We start from the raw sequence: 25,435 nt of genomic DNA, 5'->3' as shown, positions 1-25,435 counted from the left end.
CGTAGAATCAACACGGGAAACAGTAACCCAGGCTGCGACTTCCTGTAACAAAACTGTAAATATGCTGTACAAATCCATACAACAAAAGCAGCAGATTTCTACACAAATCCCCATCTTATCCATTTCAGTTGTTCATTAAAGTGTGCCAGATGTTTTAAGCAATGACTGGCACAGACAGTGGTGCATATGTATTAAAAAATGACAGGCTGCATGAAAAACAAGTCAAGTCAAGTTGGCTTTATTGTCACTTCAACCATATACAATTTAACAGTACACAGTGAGGTGAAACAACGTTCCTCCAAACAAACAAACACAAGAATGCAGAATACTAGATGAAATAAATAATTTATGATTCAGACAAAGGCATCAGTACAAGAGTAAAACCCTGAGGCTGCAGTGTACTTTGACTGGCACCACCAGGCTACTTTTAGAGCAGAAAATAGGAGACAGTGATGGGTATTTTACAGGAGTCAGCTGGCCAAACAGACTGGCTAACTCCCCCATTGGGTTTCATTAGAGCTCGTCTTGATGTTAAAGCCTGTTTAATCCACTTTCACAGCCACACAGACCACAACAGAGCAAAGAACAGTGTCTATCTTTAGACAGCACATGGGCAGAAACTTTTCCATCTCAGTTCAATTATTAAAACAATAACACAAATTCCTTGTAGCTGGCCTTTAAATGTCTCAGTTTGAGAGGCTCCCTGGGCAAAACTGTGTGCTTCTGGTAATCACTGAAACCGATGGGACCGGCGTTTTCAGCTTCAGATAGAAGGGTGTCAATCAGTGCATGCTCAGTTATCTTATCCATAAACAGCTTTGCACTCCTTCTTGCATCCCCCCTTGTTCCTCCTGTGGGTAGATGGGCTGCTGCAGGGTGTGATTACGGTAAAGCCTTATGAGGTGAGTGCTTTGCCTGTTTGTCTTTGTCTCTGCTCTCTCTGGGCAGCTACTGTTGTTGTCCCAGGTTCATAGCGCCTGTTTTGCTTCAGAGACTCAATGCTGGGAAGACACTGGCTTCAGATACCTAACAGGCAGCTTGACATCTTTGACATTTAAAGCAGAAATATATATATATATATGTATGTGTGTGTGTGTGTGTGTGTGTGTGTGTGTGTGTGTGTGTGTATATATATATGTATATATATTCATTTATTTTAGGGCTGCGCTGCAGTTATATTGGCACCCAATGCAAAGAGCATATTTTTAACCTAGCGTTTATTTGACAGCTCTTTATAGTTGGTGGCAATAAAGTGCCTCACTTAAGGCCTGGCAAAAATGCTGCTGTATGTTTACCTTAGGATATTGTGCATGTTCAGCACACAACTATACACACCTAACTCAGGATAATGCAGGTGAGGAATAGTTCAAGTGTCAGGCATTAGCCAGGAAAAGAAGAGTGGTTTATAGAGCTAGAGTGCAGATAGTTTGTGTTGTCTTTAGGTTTACAGGTGAATGTGTCAGCTGTAAATATTGCTCTGAGAGTCACTTGGCAGTTGTGCGGTACAGTAGAGTGTTTTCATACATGTTTGCAAATGTTTGCAAATGTGCTATGATGCACTCAACTTTTCTCTGAATTTTTCTTTTACTTCCTCTGTAATATGTCACTGCCTCTTTTATACCCTCTGACTCTCTTCACAAAACAAAACCTCACTTGAGGGAATTCATATTCATGACTAATATATGATTGCTCTCTTATGTCTGCTTTCTGCCAGTTCCTGTCAGATAAGTCAATAACTAGTTATCCTCCATCATTTTCTGGGGAGGTCCTGCGGGATACATTCAAGGCAAAGGATCGCTTTACTGTACGCATAGGGAGTGAGAAAAATAGATTAGGAACACGACAACAGCCAGTAATAGAGTGCCAGAGCGATGTGTACGCTGTGAGTCAAAAGCTGCAAACAACAAGTGGCCCAGTTCAAATGTTGGAGAGTTGTTACTGGTACAGAAAAGGAGAAATTCTGACAATGACGGATGTTTGAATTCACACGGACTCAAACTCTCATCACATGTCCCTTTGTTCCAATTAATGTTGTTGCCATTGAGGGCTTGTTTATTATTCTGAGTTAATATGCTTTCACATGGTATTGATTACAGTAAAAATTGCTTTGTAAATGAAACTCTAACATACAGCGGTCTTTCGTTTCCTCACTGCAGAACGGTTTTGCAGTAGCTCGTGAACATTGAAGTATACGCAGACCGAATCAACAATACGCTCCTTATGCTCATTTGAGCTGATGTGAGCCCAATGGTTAGTCATCCTATTAAAGTCTGGTTTGCCAACTAATAAAATTTTATGTGCGGATTGGTATTTCCATTTTCAAGTGTTAATAAGATGGCAATTATCCTCTGTTTACACATTTGTTTTAGCTTCAGTTTCATAATGCTCAACAGCTAATAACTCTGAAATAAACAAATGCAAGACTCATTTAGAGAGCAGATTCGTGATACGTGTGATTTTGGGTGAAATGCTTTGATGTATGAGGAGTACGTGTCAGTAAGAAGAATGAAAGGAAAAAATGTGAAATGCTTAAACTTTGAGGAACACAACAAAACTCAGAGATAGTGTATTCAATAATCGTAAGAGACAGTGCATTTTTCTATTACACAAAAGAGTGCCTGGATGTTTTAAAGGTAGCTTTCTTTGATCGTTTCTCTTTTGTTCCCCACACCGCTGGATTTTTCAAAGACCACGCCCTCTCGCATTTTCCAGACAATGCAGCACTCACTGTCTATTTTTTTATCAAAAGATCTAAAAAAACCTACATATGATGGTGTAAATTGTCAAAATTACCACCTTAAATGTTCAGGCTTATCAAACATATTGTCTGACATGCCGAAGAACGCTACTTCTCATCATTAAGGCGGCGCTATGTACTACACAGCTTGCTGTTATGGAGTATGATTACAAAGTGACAATGATTTCTGTCAGCAGGGTATTTTATACAATTTTTCAGACTGCGGGAATACCACTCACTGTGTCACAATCCAGTGCTTTTCCTACTTTAATTGCAATTGCTTTTATTTTGTTGTTCTTTACAGATAAAAACGGAGTTTGACTGTGCTCTCAGAGGCAAAAGACCGTAGGAAGTTGGACACTTTTATTTCCTTTCTCATAAACGTACAAATATTTGTCCTGTAGAGCCAAAAGGGTCATCTGCTAATGGACCGGGCAGTTCTAGCTTCCCGTCCCTCAGCAGTTTTTACTGCACTTATAGTACAGTAACATCAAGTTGCTCTGCACTTATCTGTCTGCTCCGCCCTGCTGCACCACACACATGCACAAACACAGCGCAAAAGACACAAGCACACAGTTGTAGCACAACACATGAAAAAAAATTAGAGTAAAATTGACTTTTTGCAGACATTTTGACTTGTCACACTAGAGAAAACACAGGTGAATTGCTGCTTTACCTGTCCCATCGCTTACTGAGACAGATAATAGAACTGAGTCACCTGTGCTTTTCCTACTGTGACAAGTCCAAATGTCTGCTGTGAAAAAGTAAAACTGCAGTAGAGACTCATGCTGGGCTGGAATGAAGCAAGTGCATTTGAATGCACCAACACGACCACTTCTTCTATCATTCCCCTATCGTTACCTTAAGACCACCCCCCCACGACAATGATAAGCTACTAATGGCATGCCGGGGTTGAAGTAATGCTATTATACATAATAATAAGTGGATGATTTACACATGCTATTAAAACACTTATGTAATAAGGCTAATCTATATGATTCAGTGTGAATATTTGTTTTGTGAGAGATGTAAGTAAAGAGAAACATGTGGTACAACAAAAAATGTCTTATTAATTCTTCTAGTCTTATATATCACGTAGTATGCTCAGGCACTCGTATTTCTGGAAATTGTAATGATGCCTTTTCATTATCAGAGATGATGGCAGAAAAAGCCTATTTTGCTAATGTCACAACATGGATCTCCTAATTTAAAAGTAGATGGAGAGCGTTTAAAGTCTAATCATTCCAACACAAAGCTAGATGAGACGATGCTTTGTGATTTGGTTCCTGTCAAGATGAGTTTGTCAGACTTTATCAGTAAGTAAGTTCTTTTTAGGATTTCACCATGAAATGTTTTAGCACATTACAACTGAAAAAATGCCTGCTGCACTTTTTCTTTTGTGTTTTATCCAGTTGTTTGTCTCTGTCAGTCTCTCTCTTGCTTTTGTAATCCAGCTCATGAGGCTCATATTAAGTGAATCAAATTGTTTGCAAGGCACTCAGCTTGAATGCTTTTTCAGGGAAGACCTTGCATATTTCAGCAAGACAATGCTAAACTATATACTGCATCTACTACACCATGTGGCTTTGTAGTAGATGAGGTGCTGAATTGGTCTGCCTTCATTTCATATCTTTCACCAGCTGAAAACATTTGGCACATCATAAAACAAAACATAATACAAGAAAGACACAAGGCTGTTGAGCCCTTATCAGACAATTTCCAAACATCACCAACTGGTCTCTTCAGTTCCCAGATGTTTACAGATGGATGTTAAATGAAGAAGGGATGCTACACAGTGGTAAATGTGGCCCTGTCTAAACTTTTTTTTCTTTAAGTTCAAAATGACCATTTTTCTTTCTGAAAATGGAACATTTAAAACATCTGATATGTTTTCCATGTTCTATTGTGCAAAATATATGGGTTTATTGGATTTGCATATCATTGCATTATGTTTTGATTTACATTTTACACAGTGTCAGAACTTTTTTGGAATTGGGGTTGTAACTCAGATGTGTTTCATCTTCATTCATCCATCAGAATGTGTCTTAAGCTGCTTTGTATCTATGATGTACCTTGGTTTTAAAAAGGTCACACGGTGATCAACAGCTTTTCTTAAAATCCTGCACCTGTGTTCATCTTGATGTTGTGATTTTTAAGAGTAGTGTCAATTTGAATAGACTTTCTAACTCTGGTTGATTTTTGTATAGTTTTGATTGCATAGATATGATACTATGGGCTATTAAACAATTTTCTAGAAAAAGAAGAAGAAGAATGTGTTAATAGTTTTCCTCAAACTGAGTGTTGAACTTCTGTTCTGTTTATGAAGCTTGTCATGAAATCATCTGTTCTTCCCCATCCATCAAGAATTTGAGCAGATGCTGCAGTCATGCTTTATGGATCAAATGTTGTGTTACGGTTATTACATAGTGTTACACACCAGTTTTTGTTACTCATTAATTTGCCCTTTTTTAACTGCACTTCAGCTGATGATTATCTGTTGCCTCTGGTGTAGCTTTACACCCGTCTCAGTATTATCATTCTTTGGAGTTTGCACCAAACGTTAAAGTTAAAAATGTCGTGCTCAAAGTAAAGTCAAATGAAACACTCTTCATGACACTTCTTTATGTTTCCCCTGAAGCAGGTCTAAGAGTGGCAATTTATGCCATTTTTGAAAGGCGCTTGATCCAGTGCCTGTCTTTGAATCTACCTTTTTCGTCTGGTTGATTGGCATTTAAGTAAGAAACAGTCAGTTGCAGAACTTGTTCGAGGCTAGGGCAAGATGTATAGCATGCCCTTGGGCTAAACTCTGTAGAGGGGAATTAATTGAAGCCAACAAGGCCCTCAGCCTCCAGGCATTTTGGCATTTGACTCCAAAGCAACAAAAGTGTATTTGTATTTGTTTCCTTAGACTTTCGCCAATTTGTTTTACTGTCAGCGAGCTGCTTAAGAAGTGTTTGGTTCGATACTTTATTATTTTGTACTCCATGGTGAGTTATTCTTATTGGACAAGTTGAAAGCTGAAGCTGGAATTAGAGAAGAGGGACACAGATGTGCAATGTTTTATGGGGATTTCACGTTCTTCTTAATGGAAAGTAGCGCACATCCTTTCCTGAAGCGAGGGAAGTCAAATGAGCCTAAAAGTTAATGCAAATGATTCCTACAAGTGCTTCCACTTTAGTTGATTACAGAGTCAGCGTTGGAACAAACTGTGTTACTGCGCCCTTTGTCTGCAATATTAGGATAATACGGCACTGAAATGAGTACTATATATTGCTTTCAGAATGGTAAAAAAAAGCATGTTTCAAAAGCAGAAAGACAGGGATTCATCCAGCAGCAAGATAACGACCTTTGGAAGAAACGACTTGTGGTGAGTTTAAATGATCAAACACCAACATAGTCTGTGGGCGTTCAACCCCATCCTGCTGGCTATGAGCTGGAAAGGACAAAAGCAAAACAGACTAAAAGTGCAATAGGGTAGGAAGTATTGGTTTAACTTTTCGGTGAGTCATTTATATTGGAGATGTTTTTTCTAAACTTTCCCCCCATTAATGACAAGTTTTGATACCTCAATATATATCTTTAAAGACATGGTTTGACTATTAGAATGGTAAAAGAAAAAACTTCTGATGCAAACCTTGTCAGAAAAGAGCTTCAAGGGTTACTACAGGGTGACCCTGATTTTTTTTAAAAAAAGGAAAAGCAATACATTTTCTTTTAGTATCATAAGACATTGCATTGCATCAATTTCAGTAGCCCCAACAGATTTTTCTTTAATGCACAGCCACTAAAGTTTAGTGAAAAAATAAAAATGTAAGCTTTAGTTTTGTGTTTTTTTTCTTCAGAAGGTAATAGAGAGCAACAGTACTGATTTAGTGTGGATCAGGGAAAGCCTACTTACCCTTGCTGGTATTTTCACTCCTCTACCTTTTGTGGATGGTGCAGTATAACTCTTTAACATCTACCTGGGGATTACTTCCACTTAGCAAAGTGATAATAATCTCAAGGCCATTGCAGGAATGTGTGTAACTTGGCATGACATGAAAGCTTTGTTGGAGAAGTGCAATGACATGAATCACTGGACAAGGCTTTAGGAGCAGTCGTCTGTTTTTTTGTGCCTTTATCAGCTGTGGACACCCTTGGCAATAGCAAACACTGGGCACACACCTTATCAAACATTTTTGCCACAGAAGAGTTGGAACATTATTTGTGTAGCCTTGGATCTAATTTCAAGTTCCACAGATTCTAGAGGTCTTACAGAAATGAAGTGATGTGAGGGAGCACCAGACAGCCATAGTACATTAAATTTAGTGGTGTCTTTAGGATGATGAGCAGGCCAGGAACAACAGAGGATTGATGGAACTGCAGAGCGAGTCTCCATACAAGTTTTTTGGCAGGGTAATGTTGGTATTAAAAAAGAAACTGTTTATTGGCTTGGTACCCTCTGTGTTTCTATGAAATGTAATCATAACCTAGGGCGAACATATTTATTGCATACAGAGGCAACACAGTGGACTTGCAGGAGTTGATTATTTATCAATATTCTGTCAGCTAAAAATATAGTGTAAACATGAAAATTCAATGGTTGAATCACGGTTGATTTATACATCTGGATTCCTGGCATGAGTTCAGTTTAAATCTCTTCAAATGAAAGAGGCAACAGAGAAGACAAAGGACACTATGGGCTTGTGTTGTCGCGGTGTAGCGGGGCTGGCAAAAGCACAAAGGAAGGCGCCATCTTTGGTTTTAGTTTGGGAATTTTGCTGCTTCAAACAAACCTGTTTGCGCTGAGCAGGATGAAGGAGCACAGCTGATGTTGTGTTCATATAGATTAGGAGGCACAGTGCAGATTTGCCGTTGCCTTTTTGGCATGACATTGCATCTCAGGCATTCTGTATTACTGCCAAATATTTGCTCTCATATAGATGAACTTTTCTCGCATTCAAAACAAATCGCACATATCTTCACACGTATCATGCTGCCTCCGTCTCAACTGCGTGACTGAAGCTGGTCGAAAACACGAAGGGCAGGCAACGTTACCTTTGGATGAGTTAGCAAGCTATCAAACAGCACGTTTAAAAGTCAATCCAAAAAATGTTGGCTTACATCTTCCTTCATTTGAAGTTGGTTTCACTGGTTTCCCCCCTTCTGTTTTCTGTTTACACACTACCAGTGGAGCGGAGGAGATGCTGTCCTGCTGCTGATTGCAATCACAACACTGTGAATGTGTGTTTGTTTGTTGTGATTAATGCAAAAGATTCAGGACTTTTATGATCGTTTAATTCATATTTATATTTTGGAAGAAATGCAGCAGACTTTATTGTAGCAAGTGTTACTTTGGCAGATACAGACAACTATAGGAGTAGGAGTTGCTTACTGAGATCTACTGACTTAAACAATTATGTTTACACTGGCACTGTTTATTTTTTCTGCTAATAAATTATTCTGCCATACAGCAATTTATTAAATACTATTAATTACAATATAATTGTGCACGTAGCTTTGAATAATAATAAAATAATAAACTATTGGAAGCGCGATAACAGAAGGCATTCTGCTGGTAGGGTGAGTTGTTGCAGTTCTTCTTTCGAGAGTTCACATATTTCATTAAAACGGCGACATATTGTCGATGACCCCGAGCACTCCTGAAGTTTTCTTCCAGGCGGAGCCACCTTTTTGTTCTTTCTTGCTGTTCTTGTTTACTTAACAGCTCTTTTTTATCCAGATTAGTCTCACTAAAGCTCTTTAAAATAATCTCATTAAATCTCATTTTCAACTGAGCCACGAAGGGGGCAGTTAAGAGTTTGCAGTCATCTTTTTCCTAAAGCTCCTGTCGTTACATCAGTCGTATCCTGCTTAATCCTTAATCTCCAGGGGAGATGGATACCCCTGTGACCTCTTTGCTGTCTCTCTGTTTATTATTTGTACTTTGGCTATCAGGATCTGAGGTGATATAATAAGTTAACAATGATCGACCGTTCTTTGGAGCGCAAGTGAAACACAGTCTGAGTAATTTCCCTGGTTTGGTAATGACCCCGTTTATTGTGTCTCAGCTTTGGACAGGAGTTTGAGCAGAGTGCTTTGCTTTCCATATATCATAATCAGGATGTGGCAGAGGTTATTTACATTGTTCACAATCCAGTGTTTGGGCTCCTTCTTAATTCCGAGTTTCACTTCCAAGAACTATCCTGTGCTAATGTGAAGAAAGTTAATCACATTACTGCCAGACCTATGTGTTTTAATTGCTAGTGGCTGGGTACAATTGGGATTTAAACCACTTGGCCTGTGCTGTAATGCTTTGTTAGTGAACAGTAACATTAACAATGCAAGAATACTGAGAGCTTGAGACTCTGTAGACAGTTGAAATTCCTCATGTGTTTTGACTCTTTCAGTCTTTGCAGCACCAGGTGTCTAAAGCAAGATTTATTTGTCTCACCGCTGAATGTGTCTAAGAGGAGCCGAAGGGTGAAATGCGAAATCTGTCAAAATGCTTAAAACAAAGTCGTGTTCTAATCAGGTTATTTATGTGAAACAGATTGTCCGGGCAGATGTTTTGGATGCTCCGGTTTACAGAATAATTATCTTAGTACAGGAAAATGTGCAGCCCTGCAACTTTTGAGAGCATGTGCTGATTCAAGCAGTATTAAACTTTAATGCATCTTGTAGAGATCTGTCACACAGTGTATCAACTTCTCGACTCTCCTGCACAAGGCTGTAGTGTGTACTTTTATAAATGCGTGTCTGCAGAGTACAGTGCAAGTGCTTGATGGGACTAAAATGGCCTAACCAAACAAATTCATTGAATCTTACTTTATTTGGGTGTAGGAGAGAGTGAGAGCTTCAAGAAGAATTCCCTTTGTGTCCTTATGGTTCAAAGAGCCATGGAAAAAATGAAATGACAATTCATGGGGCAGATGTTTGCATCCAAGGCAAGACATTCTTCCCCTGGAGCGGCAGTCACTTTTCTTTGTTTTGCAGAACAAATTTGAAAACATGACTGCTGCCAAAGCATAAACATTTTCTGTTAAGTTATGTAAGTTTGTTATCATTACTTCCCCGCCACTGGAATGGCAACAATGTAATACCTCAAAAGAAATAATTACTATGTTTCTGTCTCTGCTTTTGAGCTAACAATATGCCACGGGTGATAAAAGTAGTAAGTGTCCGGCGAGTCAGAAAAGAAAGTTTTAGTGTGTCGTAGTGTTGCTGAGTCACTGCTTTGAGAGTGTGCACTTATTAGGAGATTTTTGCGGCTGTTTTTAATAAATCTCTTGCTTAGCTCTTCGTTATTTTATTTACCTCTGTTGTGCTATCTTTAGTCTTTGGAGATCTTCGTGTCACAGTATTTTTTCATAGTTGCATAATTCAGAGGAATTTAGGGAGTGGAATAAAAACCCCTCATCTCTTAATAATCACTGAATTTATTTACTCCTAGAGTGCTACTGGGGGCATCCTTTTCCTGGCTTATTTTTCTGGTTCACAGACTTACAGCATGTACTTCTTGTTCTTATCTTTCATGCACATTTCACATTGATCCCCACTCTTCCCAGTTCCTCTGTGCAAAGGCACCATCCCTCAGCACCATTAGCAGGTCTCGTTGCTGTAATGGTATGAGCGTGTTCACACTCAATGAAAGCAACAGTGCAAGGGACAGGATGTGGCCCAACTTAACACAACACTTGTCTGAGCAGCAGGGTCATTTGATCTCTGCTTGTGCTTCATCCATCAGAATGACACATGCAAATAGCCTGGTGTACATCCATAAGACCTCTACACATCACTGGCTCCTGGTCATAAGTCTTGCCTGAATGTGGCTGTGTATTTTTAAACTTTTTGCCCCTGGAGTTGTGAAAGATTGAAAGAGCTACCGTCATGTGCCACCCTTTATATTAAGCTATTTAGAATACATAAGGAAAAAAAGGATGGTATGGTGTATTGGAGATTTACATTTTCCCATTTGATAACTCACACATGGTCTTTTTTGGATCATGGCAGAGATTGTATTGTATTGTATTGTATTGTATCTTTATCTCAGACATATACAGAAAAAAACAATATATACACAAGTACACATACTTGCATTTACAAATACGAATATATATGTAAGTAAAAGGTACAAGGAATAGAAGATATAATATTTGTGAACTCTCTTTGAAGTAGCAACTAGAATAGATGGACTCTAATCTGCGATGCCTGGCTGAATTTCACCCTGAGGTGATCTGTGGACACAGGAGATTAAGAGTTTTGTAGTCTCATGTGTGTGAACCTAAAAAGAGCTTCTGTATTATCATCGTGTGACTTCCAAACCAGAGAAAATAGCTAATGTGATAGAAACAAACTGATCCCAAAACACATCAGTAAAACCAGCAGCGTGTCTCTTAATGGGATTTGCATGTACAACACGTTCTGCAATTGTGCAGTTTTCTTTCTATTAATCCCAAGCTAGCAAAATATTTTTGACATGGTCTATCAAAATTTAATGACACCCTTTCCAAAACCAGCCATCCCACAGTGCCAACAGCGTCTTAACTTTTTTTTTTTTTTACTTGATCTTGCACCTCTGAACACATGGCAAGTGCAAGGTGTCATGTTGATTCAAGCGACTGCCCTGAATGAAAAGAAAGTGGAAAATTCATTAGCTCAAGTTGAGTGAGCAATGTATCACATTTATGATGAATGATTATGAGTGTTTGAGTTTTTCTTTAGGTTTCAGATTTCTTCAGAAGTAGCTTTCCGCATGTGCTTTGAAAAAGTCCGGCGGTTTCACAAACCAGTGCTGCTTTTAAATTCTTCTTCATGAGTGTCTGACTGTTTTGGAATACTTGAAGAGATGTCATGGTTGGCGTCGGATGCGTGCGCAAATCCATTTTGCTCCATCACTGGCTCGCCATTTGCTTACACTGAGTATAACGAACCATTAATTCGCCGCTGTCACTTGCCGCTCACAGTCGCTCAAAGCAAAATTAACTCTTGATCCAGCAGAGCGAGGAAGGAACAAACGCCGCTGTCATTCTAAACAGCAAACTGTGAATCAGTTTGTGTTGCGTTAATAAGGTTGTTACGCTGTTCTCTCTAATGCGTTTTGTTTTGATTGTATTTTGCATTTTTGTAATTTTATTGCCTCTCATTATTCCCAACATTGTATTTATCTGGGCTGCAGGTATTTTCAGACTTTGAACAACAAACGATTCTCTCTCCTGGTGGGTGATAGTGCTTCATTTTTATTTACCTATTTTTTAAACAAAGCATTCCCTAAAACACCGAACACCCTACATGTTATAGAGCAGCTACCACATAGATATTTGTATCTAAGAGATTACTTCTATTTGTGTTTGGGGGTAAGAGGGTTTTTGTGCCTCACCGAAGTAAAAAGAAAATCAAGATTTGAATTCTATTTTTGCAACTAAGACAAAGAATGCAGAAACATGTGAACAATTACTTAAAAAAATGAAACTATAATTCAAATAACTGAAAGTAATTGATAAATGGCTAAAATGCTTAGCTTTTGCTAAAGCAGGATAAGCAGAGGTGAAAAATTCTAAATGGTAAAAATCTGCAGCTGACTCCAAAAACAAGTCAAGACTGCGATGTAAACCATCATGTTTACAGCCTGGTACAATGTTAGTTTCTATAGCTAATTTCTCCTCTTTAATAAACTGTACAGTGGGGGATATGTTTAATGACTTGCCCATTCAAATTCATTAAGGGCTCCAGTTTTTAATATTAGCATTTTAAAGCCTGAATCATGAAATAATTTAAAATGCTCTGTGCACTTTATTTAGTTCTTTTTTTTATTTGGTGGAGGGGTGGGGATAGAAGTCATGGTATTGGCCATATATTAACTATAATACATTTAGCTTTGAAGGGTTAGAGATGTGGTCACTTTGACTGATAGATGGATTCCAGCATGGGTGGTTGTAGCCTGCAGCTGTGTCTCGTGCTTTGCCTTAGCTAATTCAAGTCACTGAAATAGACTTCTCTGTGGTGTTGGTGCTTTCTGGAAAATTTCTAATGCAGTTATCTGGCAAATAATTGCTCCTGCCTGTCGTTAATTGTATTGTATTGCATTTGCGCAACAGCTTTTATTAGTGACATTCTAGTATTTAATTAGTATGTTACATAGCACCATTTAGTAGTTATATTTGCCCTGTGTGATGCACTCATATGGTCAGTGTGTAGTTTGTTAACCACATTAGTTGATAACTTGAGCGGGTAGAGCTCTACCCTCTCATCCATATATGGTCACTTTTAGCTCCAAAAATTCAACATTACAGAGCCAAGTTTTTATCATCCGGCCTTTAAAATCGGACTGGTAATGTCAGGTTAGCTTTATACAGTCTATGGTTTTGCCAAACCAACTGCGTAAAGAATAAATCCAGATTTGTACAAACTGCACATCAAAGACAGAAATATCCAGATTAGCTGTTAATCAAATGCCACTGGATCAAAAAAAGTGTCTTTATCAAAATAATCTGATTGATATTTTTTCCTTTGAGACTGCCTGACTGGAGCACTGGAGCAAAATCATTACCTGTCCATCTATGGAGAAGTTTTGGCTGTCATAACTAGAGGCGCAATGGTCAGCCGATCATGCTCACGTATGTCTCGTTATGAGCCGGTCCCTTTCAGTGGTGCAGGTGCAGCCACAAGCCAACAGCCTCAGTAGGAGCCTCGTTATGAGCAGTCAAGAAAAAGAGGACAAAGTTGTTGTTCTGTTATCTGGTGATGTCATAAACATACTAGAAAATAATGCCATGCCTTTTACTATTCAGGACTATTATAAAGTTGTGTTTTACAGTTTATTACATTTTTATTACCTTTTTTATTCCGTTTCTTATTTTATTTTAAGTCCTCTCTTTCTCCCTCTGCACAGCATTTTATTGGATCTTCACTTTAAACGCTCCGAAAATAAAGCTCAGATCTCTTTTCTGTTATAGCTCAATTTCACTATGAAGATCTTGGGGGTCCCCATTACTGTTTATGACTTACTGTTTGTGCAGCATTAAAAGGTCAAACTGGACAAATAACTTGTGAAAAAACAAACAAATGGCCTAAAGATGCTTTTTTCCCATGATTTCTAAATGCAAGGTAAACATATCATTCTCTCTGAAGTGACTTCTTGCACACACAAACACTTCTCGGCATTATACATGCTTAGTTATGGCCTAACATATTAAAAAGTCACCCAGTAAGTCTCACAGATGTATGAGAACAGAGTATATTTTTTCTGTGCGTGTGCTTGTGGGAGACACTGAGTGCGCTCTGATTAAACGGATCAAGGGGGCTAGATTTAACAGTGTGTTTCTCCTGATGTTGCGGCACCGGCCTCTTAACCACATTTTTCACCTCTTTCCTTTATTTAGGTATTTATTTATTTATTTCATGACACTCCACAGGAAGTATTTCATGACTATCACTGGTACAGAAAGATGAATATTAGAAATAGCCTTTGTCTGATGGATGACCATCTTCATTTGAAATCCTAGAATATCCTTTTGTTGGTACTGGCGATGGAACAATGCAGTTAAATTCCTTTGTGCATGAATAATTCTTTTTGTGCCTTTCGGGACATTGTAATATAGCCCTCTTTCTCAAACAGTTGTGAGCTAAATGGAATTGGAATGAAGCACAGTGTTTGGGAGTCAGTGTTCTCCCATTTCTGATGACCGATGGCAGAAGAGAGATGAAAAGCCTAATGTAAAAAGCCGTGCCTCTGCTTCTTTTCCTCCCCACCTCCTCTACTCTCTGCTTTCCTCCCTTCTCACCTAAGCTGCAGTGGATCTTTTCAGTGTCATAAAAGAATGCAGATGGGTCTGCCAGTCCTGTTCATATACACAGCAAATAGATGGGGAAAACATGCAGCCACATATTCCGCCTCTTCTTCTCCCTGCCATTCATTCCATCCTCATCCTTATTTCCATTCCCACTTTTTTCCCACCTTCTTTCTAAGTTATGGTAGTGTACTTCATCAGGGAAGTACCAACAACCCACACAGTTTTGGCTGATTGAGCATGCTAAGAGCTTTGAGCTTTGGGGATTCTGAATTCTTTTATGCTACTTTGTGGTATTTGTAATGATGAAGCCCTGGATGGTGGCTGGATTAATGGGTTTAAGAATTTCACTCTGTGCAGCAAGGATACCCATCATTTGTCAAGCAAGCTGCATTCCGCTATCCATCAAAGGCAATGCTATCCATTAACTTGAATGTCGGTGAAAAGTTTACTTGTACACCAGCTGGATGCTATACATTCCGAGTCAGTCATAAACAGAAAATTGGTTTGTTCTTTGGACATTTTGCTACCAAACTCTAGGATTTTCTTTTTTCCTTCTCTGTAGTTAAATTGACCAGATTTTATATTTTAAAAAAATTGACTTTTTAGGTCTGTGTTGCTCAGTTAGTGGTCCCATTTGGACTAATAGTTACATTTATTTTTTCCCTGTATCCTTCACACCTCTGTGCCTCACGCCTCCTCTTATGCTGTCAGCACACATTCACAGTATTTCTAATTGAGTTTTTGGACAGCCTGCCCGGTCTCAAACGCTCCACGAGAGATAAAAGAAATTTTGCATTACAACATCAAAGGGTCACCCCCCCCCACTCCCCATCACATAGACACACAGCCTCATCCCATTCCACTCCGACACTCACCAAAACATGTTAAGATCAAATGAACATCTAAGGTCATAGCAGCTACTAAGGGTTAATGATGTGGAGACCGGGATTGGATTTTTTAATTCACACTCTGGGCAGATAAATACCCTCAACCCATGCGAGTCCCATCCTTCCACTGATGACTCATACACTTTGCAAACAGCCTGTTTATTTAAAGTGCTTAATATGAATACATTTGCCTGTAATTTGACTTGGCTTGGGTTAGACCTGTCATTATCTGACACTGTCTACATCACCAGGATCAATAGGCTGTTAATAGGAGCACATCTAAATTCATGGCATAATGGCATGAATTATCCTCTAGTACAGAGGCTTAGTTCAAGTTAGAGGTAATTCACAGTGAAGTGGCACATTCCTGAAATAATTTTATTTTTTTTTCTCCTTTTTATCAGTTCTAAATCTCTTAATGTAGTAGGATTTTTCTTTACTTGGTATAACTCTTACATGGGTTTTCTTCAGTATGCTGCTTTATAACTTATATAGAGAGCCAGAGGTTTTAATCCACTGACCCTGAATGATAGAATTCATCTAAATAAACACTTGAAAGTGCAGGTTTCTCTGTGTATTTGTTAGTTTCAGTTCAAAGGGATAGTCATTAATGTTTTTTTTTTCTGTATTAGACTTGCCATTCAGCATAGAAGCTTTATCAGCCCAGCAGGTATTTCAGGGTATTTCAAAACCTATTTACTGCATGTGAAATCAGCTATGGTTTCAGTATATGTAACTTTGCTGAAATACCTGTCTCAAAAGCAAAGGCCAAAGAAAATTCCAAGTACCCTGTGGAGTAAGCAAACATACATTGTTATTCATCAAAACGTTTGTTTGTGTATTCACTATCGCCACTGCAGAGCTGATTGTTTGTGCATTTTAAACACAAACACAATGTATGTCTCTTTTGCTTGCTACGACCACAAGCCAGTACTAAGCCTGTAAAAACAAGGAGGGGCCTGCTCGAGATCTGGTGATTTTAAAAATTAGATCGATCAGCTGATTCTTTTTCTTCTTTCAAACACACAAAACATAAACAGATTTTCCTAGCATTTTTTTCTTTTATTGTCAGTAGAGCCCAATATGTTGGCCGATATTAGCTATTAGGGCTGTACGATTTTGCATAAAATGAGAATCACGATTTTTTTGCTTAGAATTGAGATCACGATTCTCTCACGATTTTCTTTTCCAATATAAATATTTATTGCACTTATTAACTGCACATCAACTTCGTAACAGTTGAGACAGAACATAAAAACAATAAATGAACATAACAAAACAATAAATGTCTCACATTTTGTCGTTGAAGCAAAATGTTGTACTGCTTGTAATTCCACCTCCACCGTTGCTCGACACTGCGTGTATAGAACAGGTAGTGCAACATTTGAAAAATAGTTGCGGGATGGCACTGTGTAGCGTTTGTCTAGGGTGTAGATCATTTTCATAAATCCCTCGCTTTGCACAGTGTTGATGGGAGCCATATCTTTGGTCAGGTGATAAGTGATAGCCTCCGTAATTTCTTTGTGCCTCTGGGAGTTCGACGGGTATGGGGAAGCGCTGTATAAGGTTCCCGTTATTGATGTTTGGGTGGTTGACCGGGACGGATTTTCTCCTGTCACTTTCTTGGCCTTACAGCTTCATCTCTCCGTTTTTTTCCCTGCCAGCTGGCTTCTGTATCACGTATAAGGTATAAGGCTCCGCCCTTGTCATTTGCTGAGCAGGAAGAGTGAGCGCTTGTTTTCATGCAGATTATGTCCCGGATCAAAATGCGGTACAATCGTCATCTTTTTTTCTTTTTTAAAAAAAATCGTTGTCATTTGGAAATGAGATCACACATAAGTATGAATTGAGATCGCGATTTTCTAACGATTAATTGTGCAGCCCTATTAGCTATGCACTGCTATATCAGTATCGGCATTTATAAAAGCCCACAAATTATAATTTAAAAAGTAGAGACAGGAGAAACACCCTTCAACTGTGTTATGAGTGTTGATGTTGGATAATTTTTCCACTAGAGGGCACTCTCCAACTTCACTGTTGGCAATATGAGTTTGGAACGCTACAAACACAACAACCAGCTGATATATAAGCAAATAATCCGCAATATTTTTCGACAATTTCTTAAGGAAATCTGTTTGTGTTGTTTGGGACTGACAGAAATAATTATTGGCAGATATATCAAAATATCGGCATTGATAATAAAAATCCTTTATCGGTCGTAACAGTAACTCATTGCAAGTCGCAGATTACCCCTTTATGCTGGTTGTTGTGTTTATACATGTAGCATTACATGATATGCATTACGCTGTTATTATGCTGATCCCAATGTATTGACATATAGTTAATACTGGCATACTTATCAGTCTGTAGAAAGAGTGCAGGAGCCTGTGCACATAAGTGTGCATGACTCAAAATAAACAAATTATCCTAATAGTGGTGAAATTCGCAGTGTTTTTCTTTTTACTTTACTTTTTATTATTCTTAAAGCAAAAATGTGCCAGTCCAAACATCACAAATGCTTAAGTCTTGTCGTCTTTTGACATGAGAGTGTGTGGCAGCTTCCCTTTTGAGGTTTTGTGGTACTGACCTTTGAGTTTATATTTGGATCACAGATTGTGCCTCTAAAGAGCTTAACTGTCTCACATTCATGCGGTTTTTTGGAAGGTCGCAAAGACCTGTTCTGCCATCACTGCTGATTAATCTGAAAACAAAAATTGAATGACTCTTAAATCTGTCTAAAAATTGGCTCTGACGGTGTAGATATTGTCTCGGTGTGGACCACTTCAGAGAGAAGATTTAACAAATGTGCGAGAGTGAGAATGCCTTGGCAAATTTTCAAGGCCTTGTTCAATGTCTTGTTTCCTGGAAGCAATACACAGCAAATATCTATCATGCAGACAATTTGCAATATTTTTAACTTCACGAAGCAGATCACATGCAATGTGTTCAAAATGTGTCACTGACAGAAAAGCAAATGCCACAGTTGAAAGTTTTACTTTTTGCTCTCAGTGAATGAAGTGAAACCAATTTAGATCTCAGGTTTAAGTTCTCTGATTTCAACGTGGAATCTCTTTATTCTCTTCCAAGCTTTTAAAAGTTATGTCCCGTAGTTCATTTTATCTGCCCTTTATTTCATGCTGTTTGCTCTCAGTTCTCAGTCTCTCTGCCTCATTTTCATTTCCAACCCTCAACTCTTTCCTTCCTTTAAAGCCTCATGGGCTTTATAGTGGCTGCTTCTCTTCCATCTGTTTCCCAATCAATTTGTTCTCATTTCCTGCCAATTGGTCCACCTCCATGGGCTAAGGCTCATTTAACAGGAAGCATCGCATGTTGAGATCATCAGCTGTAGTTATGGTGATCAGCCTGTGGACCTTTTGCCGTCAGGGAAGCTTGCCTGGATTTTAGCCATTTGTTTGAAGTTTTGAACGTAGCCCTTTACAAGACCACTGTATGTGTTCTTGTGAGGACATGACAGTGTTTAAGCAGATGGTTCACAATTTCACTCATTTTAACAGCATGAAATTTTAATGAAGAAAACATTGTGCCTGTGGTCAGGCTGCTGTCAAGGTTTCTGTGGTTTGACATAGGAACCTTTTTTCTTGTTAGCCCGATTTAACAATCTGTTATTTGTTTGATGTGTCATGGAAAGACAACTGACAGAAGACTGCCAATCATATTTATGTTCAGCGTGTGTAAAACAAAACTTCCTCACAGTGCTGTGAATTTGACTCCCTATTAGTTTATTGCAGCTTTCTTAAACGCGGATATCTATTATCACTATCATGCATTTTTTTTTAAAGACTGCCACAATGGCGTCTCTTTAATCTCTTTAGGCATTAATGTCTCACCCATACAGTATTACTGTTGGAGCTGCTGCTGTCCTTCACAAAGCCAATCTGGAATTCGTGTGCTTCTCTGAGCACAGAAAACAGAAGGCTTACAAAAAAATCCTCATTGTCCTCACTGATATGTCAGAAAGATTTTCTTTTTCTTCCCCTCTCATAAATTTTAAAGCAAGCTTTAGCTCACAAAGTGGTGACGGAGTGTTGATCGGGAGAAGGCAGAGCAGCTCTGCTGGCCAGCCAGCTGCACACATATTAAACTTGTAACTATGAGTTTCAGAAGACACTGAGGAAAAGTGTGTGGAATGTGTGCAGTCTGCATAGTCCAGTTAAGGTCTTATTATTTTGGTTAAGCCGTTTTCAGCCGTCTTTGATGGCCTACAAATTAGTTTTCCAGTTCATATGCATAAACCAATTAACAGATGATCCGTGTCCACCTTTGTGGCATGACAGCTCTTTTAACTTAGGAGTATTGTCCTTGCAGTAGCTCATCTACCCCACATTTAAATCCCAGTGCATTTTAAATATTATAAAGTGCACTTTTTAGGAAGATAAACATCTATACTATGCTTATACTAGCACACACTATATACCATGTGTATGTTGTCTATCATCTTTATGGCAAGCTAAGACAACCTTAATGTAGTTTAATGACATTACCGCTGTATATAATACACAATACAGAGCTGTAGTGTCTGTCTGCTGCTCATGAAGTAGCCAGTCTTATCAGTGGGAGCAGATGGAGAGCGTCCAAGTGAGAGGCTCAGTCTGGCTCCATGTATGTCATAAGTAAGAGGATGACCTTGGCTGAATCTCAACTGCAGTTCAACCATAAGAAACAGACTGTTTCTTTCTGTCTTTCTGTGGATGTCTATGTTTCTGCCACTCTCACAGGCACATTCATACAAACTGCTTTGCTCCTACACATTCCCATATGCAGTGTTACAGCTGAAGACAATATATACTCCTCCATACATTTATAACACGCTCACTGAGGCTCTTGCAGACCCTTGCATGCAGAAACTGAGTCATTTGTAGCATTTATCGCAGTAGAGTAAACTTTTTTTTTTCTTTAGTGAAGTTTGAACCCTATTTTCTATTATGCCCCAACAAAACGTGAGGCTCTTAAATTAACCCAACACTGACTATTTGACTTAAATATAAATCCTAAAACACATTAATCAAGGGCAGTTTTACTAGGGCCTGTGCAGTTGTTCTCACTTTTCTGCTCTCACAGTTTAGGATAAACATTCAGTGAAAAGTGATATGAATGGATTTTTGGCCAATAAAATTGAAGAGGGTTGCTTGTAGATTTATATTGGACCAAAGCTGGGTGAGATAAGGGGCTCAGTTTTGGAAAAAGAGAGATATGAGACTTTGAGTGGGGGGGGGGCTGCTACTATAGGTATTAACCTAACCCAACTACTGCATGTCTTTGTACTGTGGGAGGAAGTAACTGAAAAGAATGGTGGAGTTGAGCGAAATTCAGGACTTTCTTGCTGCGAGGCAACAGTGCCAAACACCGCCCCAAACACTTATCTGCTGACTAAAATCACAGCTCTGATACTGTAGCATGGGCATATAGTACTGATACTATAGTACTCTAATACATGGGAGATAAAAATGAATTGACATGTCTGGGTTTGTAATTACATTTTCTCACATAATTTTTTGGACAATATGCGGTGAACTTTTGATTGCTGACTGCTGCACATGTTTTCTTGCAACTGTTTAACGAAATGCACGTCAACTTTGTATTTTCAAGCTCATATATTTCTCGTGTTTGAATCGTGAACTAATGCTAAGTCGGTTACAATTTTTTTTAACCAGCTGGAGCAACACAACAAGACCAGAGAGCAGAGATCAGGAAAAATGTTGTCAGGTTTTTTTTTATTCTATTTGGCGATTAATGCCTGCGCCTGGTGTATGAATGCTCAATCTCCAATACAACATGAGCTTCTTTTCAAAGGGCCCACAGTTGCATTTTGAACATGAACGATTCAGTTTCCTCCTTCAGAACAGTTTTAATTCAAACTATGAACTAAAACTTATATAATTACTTGACCTTTTATCTGTTACTTTAAAGCAGTGCCCTTCACATGTACCGTATAAAACATCTCTGTAACAGAGTACTAATGAGCTATTGTACGTCGACATTCTCATATGTGGATAATTACCATTTCACATTATTGTGGGAAAAGCCCCCTCATTCATTGGGTATTTCTTATAAACTGAGACTCAGATCAAGTCTTGTTACAGATTTAAAGTGGAAACTTGAAAATGGTAATTGTCTCGTTCGGTCGCACTTGAGAACGCCTCTGCAGACTCTGCTAAACTGTGAAGCAGATAGGCCAAGCACGGTCATTGGTATTAGGATGAAATATTCCATGTTGTTAAAATGTCTCATTTTAAATCCTACAAAACAGTTGTTCATTTGTATTTAAATTTTGCCTGTTTTCACTTTAGTGCTCATGCAGCCACTGAAAATGTCAGTGTTACTAAAAAAAGAAGTCACTGTAGAGAGTCGTCCTTGCTTAGAAATGTCATGCAACTTCCCATTAGAAAGGAAATATTTCCTCGATTGACCTTTGAGGTGCAATTTGTATGTAACACGAAAATGAGACCGGTATGCTCATTTATTTCACAATGCTGGAGTTGTTTGTGAATTGTTTGAATATTAGTATCAAGCCTGTGCCTTGGCCTTCTTCCTCTCCGTAACCCTTTTTCATTTACTCATCCAAGCCAGCTATGACTTCCGTTTTTAATAAATGTTTTTTCACTGTGGGAACCGCTCCATTACTTCTGATTATTTGTAATGGTAAGCTCATTCTTTTATAGTACATTCACTTGAACACTGTTTTAATGAGCTCTCAGAAGGTCTGCTTCCTTAGCCTGTGGCTAGATCCAGTTATGTACAGCAAGCAACTCTACTAGACCAAGACTATATAAGGCATGAACACTTCCCTAGACATGAAGACATGCCATTCTTCCCTTTGACAGATATTATCCAGTGGGGAATGGTAGCCACACGATTTGAGTAGATCCTTGATTGTAACATATTGCATAAATAAAACATAAAGAAATATTTTAGCATTGCAGGGGATGTCAAGCTATTTTGGAGGGCAATATGAGCTATTTGGCTGCGTTATATGCTTAGTTACAGAATAAAGACATTTGGCTTTATTTTTAAAGCTGAAATGTTTAATTTCTGGAGACAAATACTGGTCATTTTTGACCGAACTGAAATTAATATTACAGACTATCCACCTGTTAATGATTGACCTTCAGATAAAATGCTACAAGACGTGCTATACGTGTTTCACTTCCTAATTTGGACACGTGTGTTTTTAAAACATTATCTTGTTTCCTGTCCTTATTTCTGCCCCCTGCTCCCTGTCTGCCTTCCAGACGCCATGATCCGGCTGGAGGAGGATAATCGTGCACCCCCAGTACACAGCATGGACACCAAAAGGCACTCTGCTGAAAGGTGACCTCCAGGAATTTCACCTCCACAAATTATTTGGTGAGTTAAAAGTGAGAGAATCTCCTGTTGGCCCATGACACCATCTTCCCCCCATGTTAGCTGACCTGCTGCTTAATGCAAAAGTTTGTTTTAGACATTTAAATGAAGTCCTCTAAAACAAAAGACATAAAAAAATTGTACAGTTTTATATTTACTACCTTTTTAGGAAAAAAGCTCAGCATGGATTTATGTTTTTTTTGTTGATTTTTTTTCTAGCACCATAAAGCGCTGATTGAATGAGCTATGCTTAAAATTGTTCCTTTTGGTCTGCAAAAAAGGTTGAAGTGCAAAAAAAATGTCATTTCCCAATTAAAATTGTATATTTTTCTTTTATGACTAAATCTGTTTTTTCTTTTAGTATCATTTAGAAAAAGAGACACAATGCAGGTTGTATTAGTGTGTGTGAGCACTCCTCCTGCAGCTCTTTCCTCCCCCTGAGCGTTTTAAGCCCTTCTGAGCAAATGAGCATAGCCATATGGCTTATACTTATTCTTTTGGCAGCCCTCTACTCAACCCATTTCACCAGTGGTCTCACTTCCTGTGTGAACTTATTATACAGTTAGGTCTATAATTTGTTGAACAGAGACAGAATTTTTGTAGTTTTGCCTCTGTACACTAGTGTTTAGCTGTTAGCTTTAATTCAGGGGGTTTTACAAAAAAGACCTGCATTCACTGTTTATTCATTAGAGCCACTTTATGCATAGTCTCCTGTTTTTAGAGGCTCAAAACTAACTGTCACTATGCTTTGGGTCATTATCACTATTTGCACTGTGAAGTGTTGTCTGATCAGTTTTGCAACATTTGTCGGAATCTGAGGAGTACGGTGGCCCCTAGAGACAAAGCACGTACAAACTCCGAAACACTTGTGAACTCCAAAGCACATGCAAACTCCAAAACACTTGCAAACTAAAAAACACATGCAAACTCCAAAACACGTACAAACTCCAAAACACGTGCAAAATCCAAAACACGTGCAAACTAAAAAACACATGCAAACTCCAAAACACTTGCAAAATCCAAAACACTTGCAAACTCAAAAACACGTACAAACTCCAAAACACATGCAAATTCCAAAACACAACGGAAGTGCTCCAGGACGCTAGGGGCAGTGTTGAGCTTTTGTTACCTAGTAACTACACAAGCCAGGAAGTGCCAATGACCGGATTTGGGGTTTGCAGCCTTAAAGGCCGCATTTTAAGGCCGATTACGTCACAGCGACAAGAGAAGGCTTTCCCAATTCAAAGGCTGCTCGAAATGCGGCCCTCAAATGCGTCCTTAATTTCCCTGAATTTTAAGGATGGGTCGGTGTAGCCTTCATGGCCCAACATATCCCAGACTTCATAGTGCGGTGGTGGTGTGGATAATTTTGCCGAAAAAAAACGGTGGAAGCGGAGCGGAGGAAGAGTAAACTTTCAGAAGTAAGTACTGAATATTATGTCACTTATTTATGTGCAAATATTTTTTTAATGAAGAACATTAAACCATTATTGTTGGCCACATGTCGGGAAAGTTATGTGACATTAGCAATGTCTGTACTTTCAGAATTAACTTGGTTTTAAAGCCTTTACTTTAAAAAATATATATATATAGTCGACCTTAATCTTACAGAGATTGTGATGATTTTGTGGATAATTAAAGTCAGTCATATATCCACAAACACAACAAGCTGAAAGTCAGTGATGCTGCTCGGTTTGCAGTCCTGAATATCACGGCACAAGCAGGATCCACTGCACTGTTTAACGTGTGTTTGAACGAGCTGACGGTTCACTCGTTAAGCTGAAAGAAAGATGCTTTAATCACAGGAGTCACACATGTGTCCACTGTACCATCTGGGAACTCTTCTTGTTTCGTAATAACACAAACACTAAATTCTCCTTCTTTTGTGCTGTTTTGTAGCAGTGTGTACACCTGAGACTGCCACCTGTCTGTCTGTCCTGCACTCTCTCTCTTTTTCTTTCTCTCTGATTGTGTAATAAAAGTATGAACATGTGTTTATAAGTTACACTTGTGTTTGAATCCTGCAGCTTATCACACATTTGATTTCCATGTGTGACAACTGCAAGTGTCCAGAGTGAGGACAGACTGAGGGACCCACTGCTGCACATCATCTGTGAGGCTTTGCACCCCTAATGATCCACCAGGACAAACTCAACAGTGTGTGAGGAAGAGGAGGAGGAAGAGCCAGCAGCAGCTGACAGATGGAGAGAATAGACAGACTGTTCCCTGTTTGTGAAGGACTGCTAGAAAAGTTTAAAATAACTAACTGTTTGTCCTGAATCAGTCTTATTAGGTAATGTTCAAATAATTTGATCATTCCAGTGTTTTCAGTGTGGGAGAAAGTACTCAGGGCCTTCAAGTTACACACTATGAAAGGCAGCAACAAGTGTAATATTCAGAAACCTAAAGTATGTATCAGCAGCAGAATGGACCTAAAAATAAATGTTTGTTCCAGTTCTATGAAGCTTTGAGTATTTTGGATTAGTAGCACTGCTGTGTTTGTTGCATCATATTGCTGTAATTGTTTATATATTCTGAGGTAAGTTGATCTATAGTGTTACATCACATTCTATAAGGATGTTATGTGTTTGTATACTTTCTGCCCAGTTTGACCCATTTAGCAGAAGCCAGCCTGTTTAAGGCTCTGATATCTATTCTGTATGACTTAAAGCAGTTAT

The 25,435-nt window shown here is 38.7% G+C and overlaps 1 protein-coding gene across 3 annotated transcripts in view; it reads left to right on the top strand.

Moving 5' to 3' along the window:
* The window catches only part of chrm3a (cholinergic receptor, muscarinic 3a), an 81,131-nt gene that overhangs the window by 1,836 nt on the left and 53,860 nt on the right, over positions 1-25,435 (top strand). Inside the window, exon 2 of one of the 3 annotated variants that reach the window (XR_005691493.1) lies at positions 22,646-23,583. The exons of 1 other annotated variant lie outside the window; for it this stretch is intronic. The gene's annotated coding sequence lies outside the window, so the exon portion shown is untranslated. The remainder of the gene's footprint in view (positions 1-22,645; positions 23,584-25,435) is intronic. One more of the 3 variants, XM_040001073.1, reaches the window with a different exon arrangement.

Source organism: Simochromis diagramma, unplaced genomic scaffold (assembly GCF_900408965.1).
Source record: "Simochromis diagramma unplaced genomic scaffold, fSimDia1.1 OVJJ01000421.1, whole genome shotgun sequence".
NCBI lineage: Eukaryota > Metazoa > Chordata > Actinopteri > Cichliformes > Cichlidae > Simochromis > Simochromis diagramma.
This window is presented reverse-complemented; position numbering and strand designations above follow the sequence as displayed.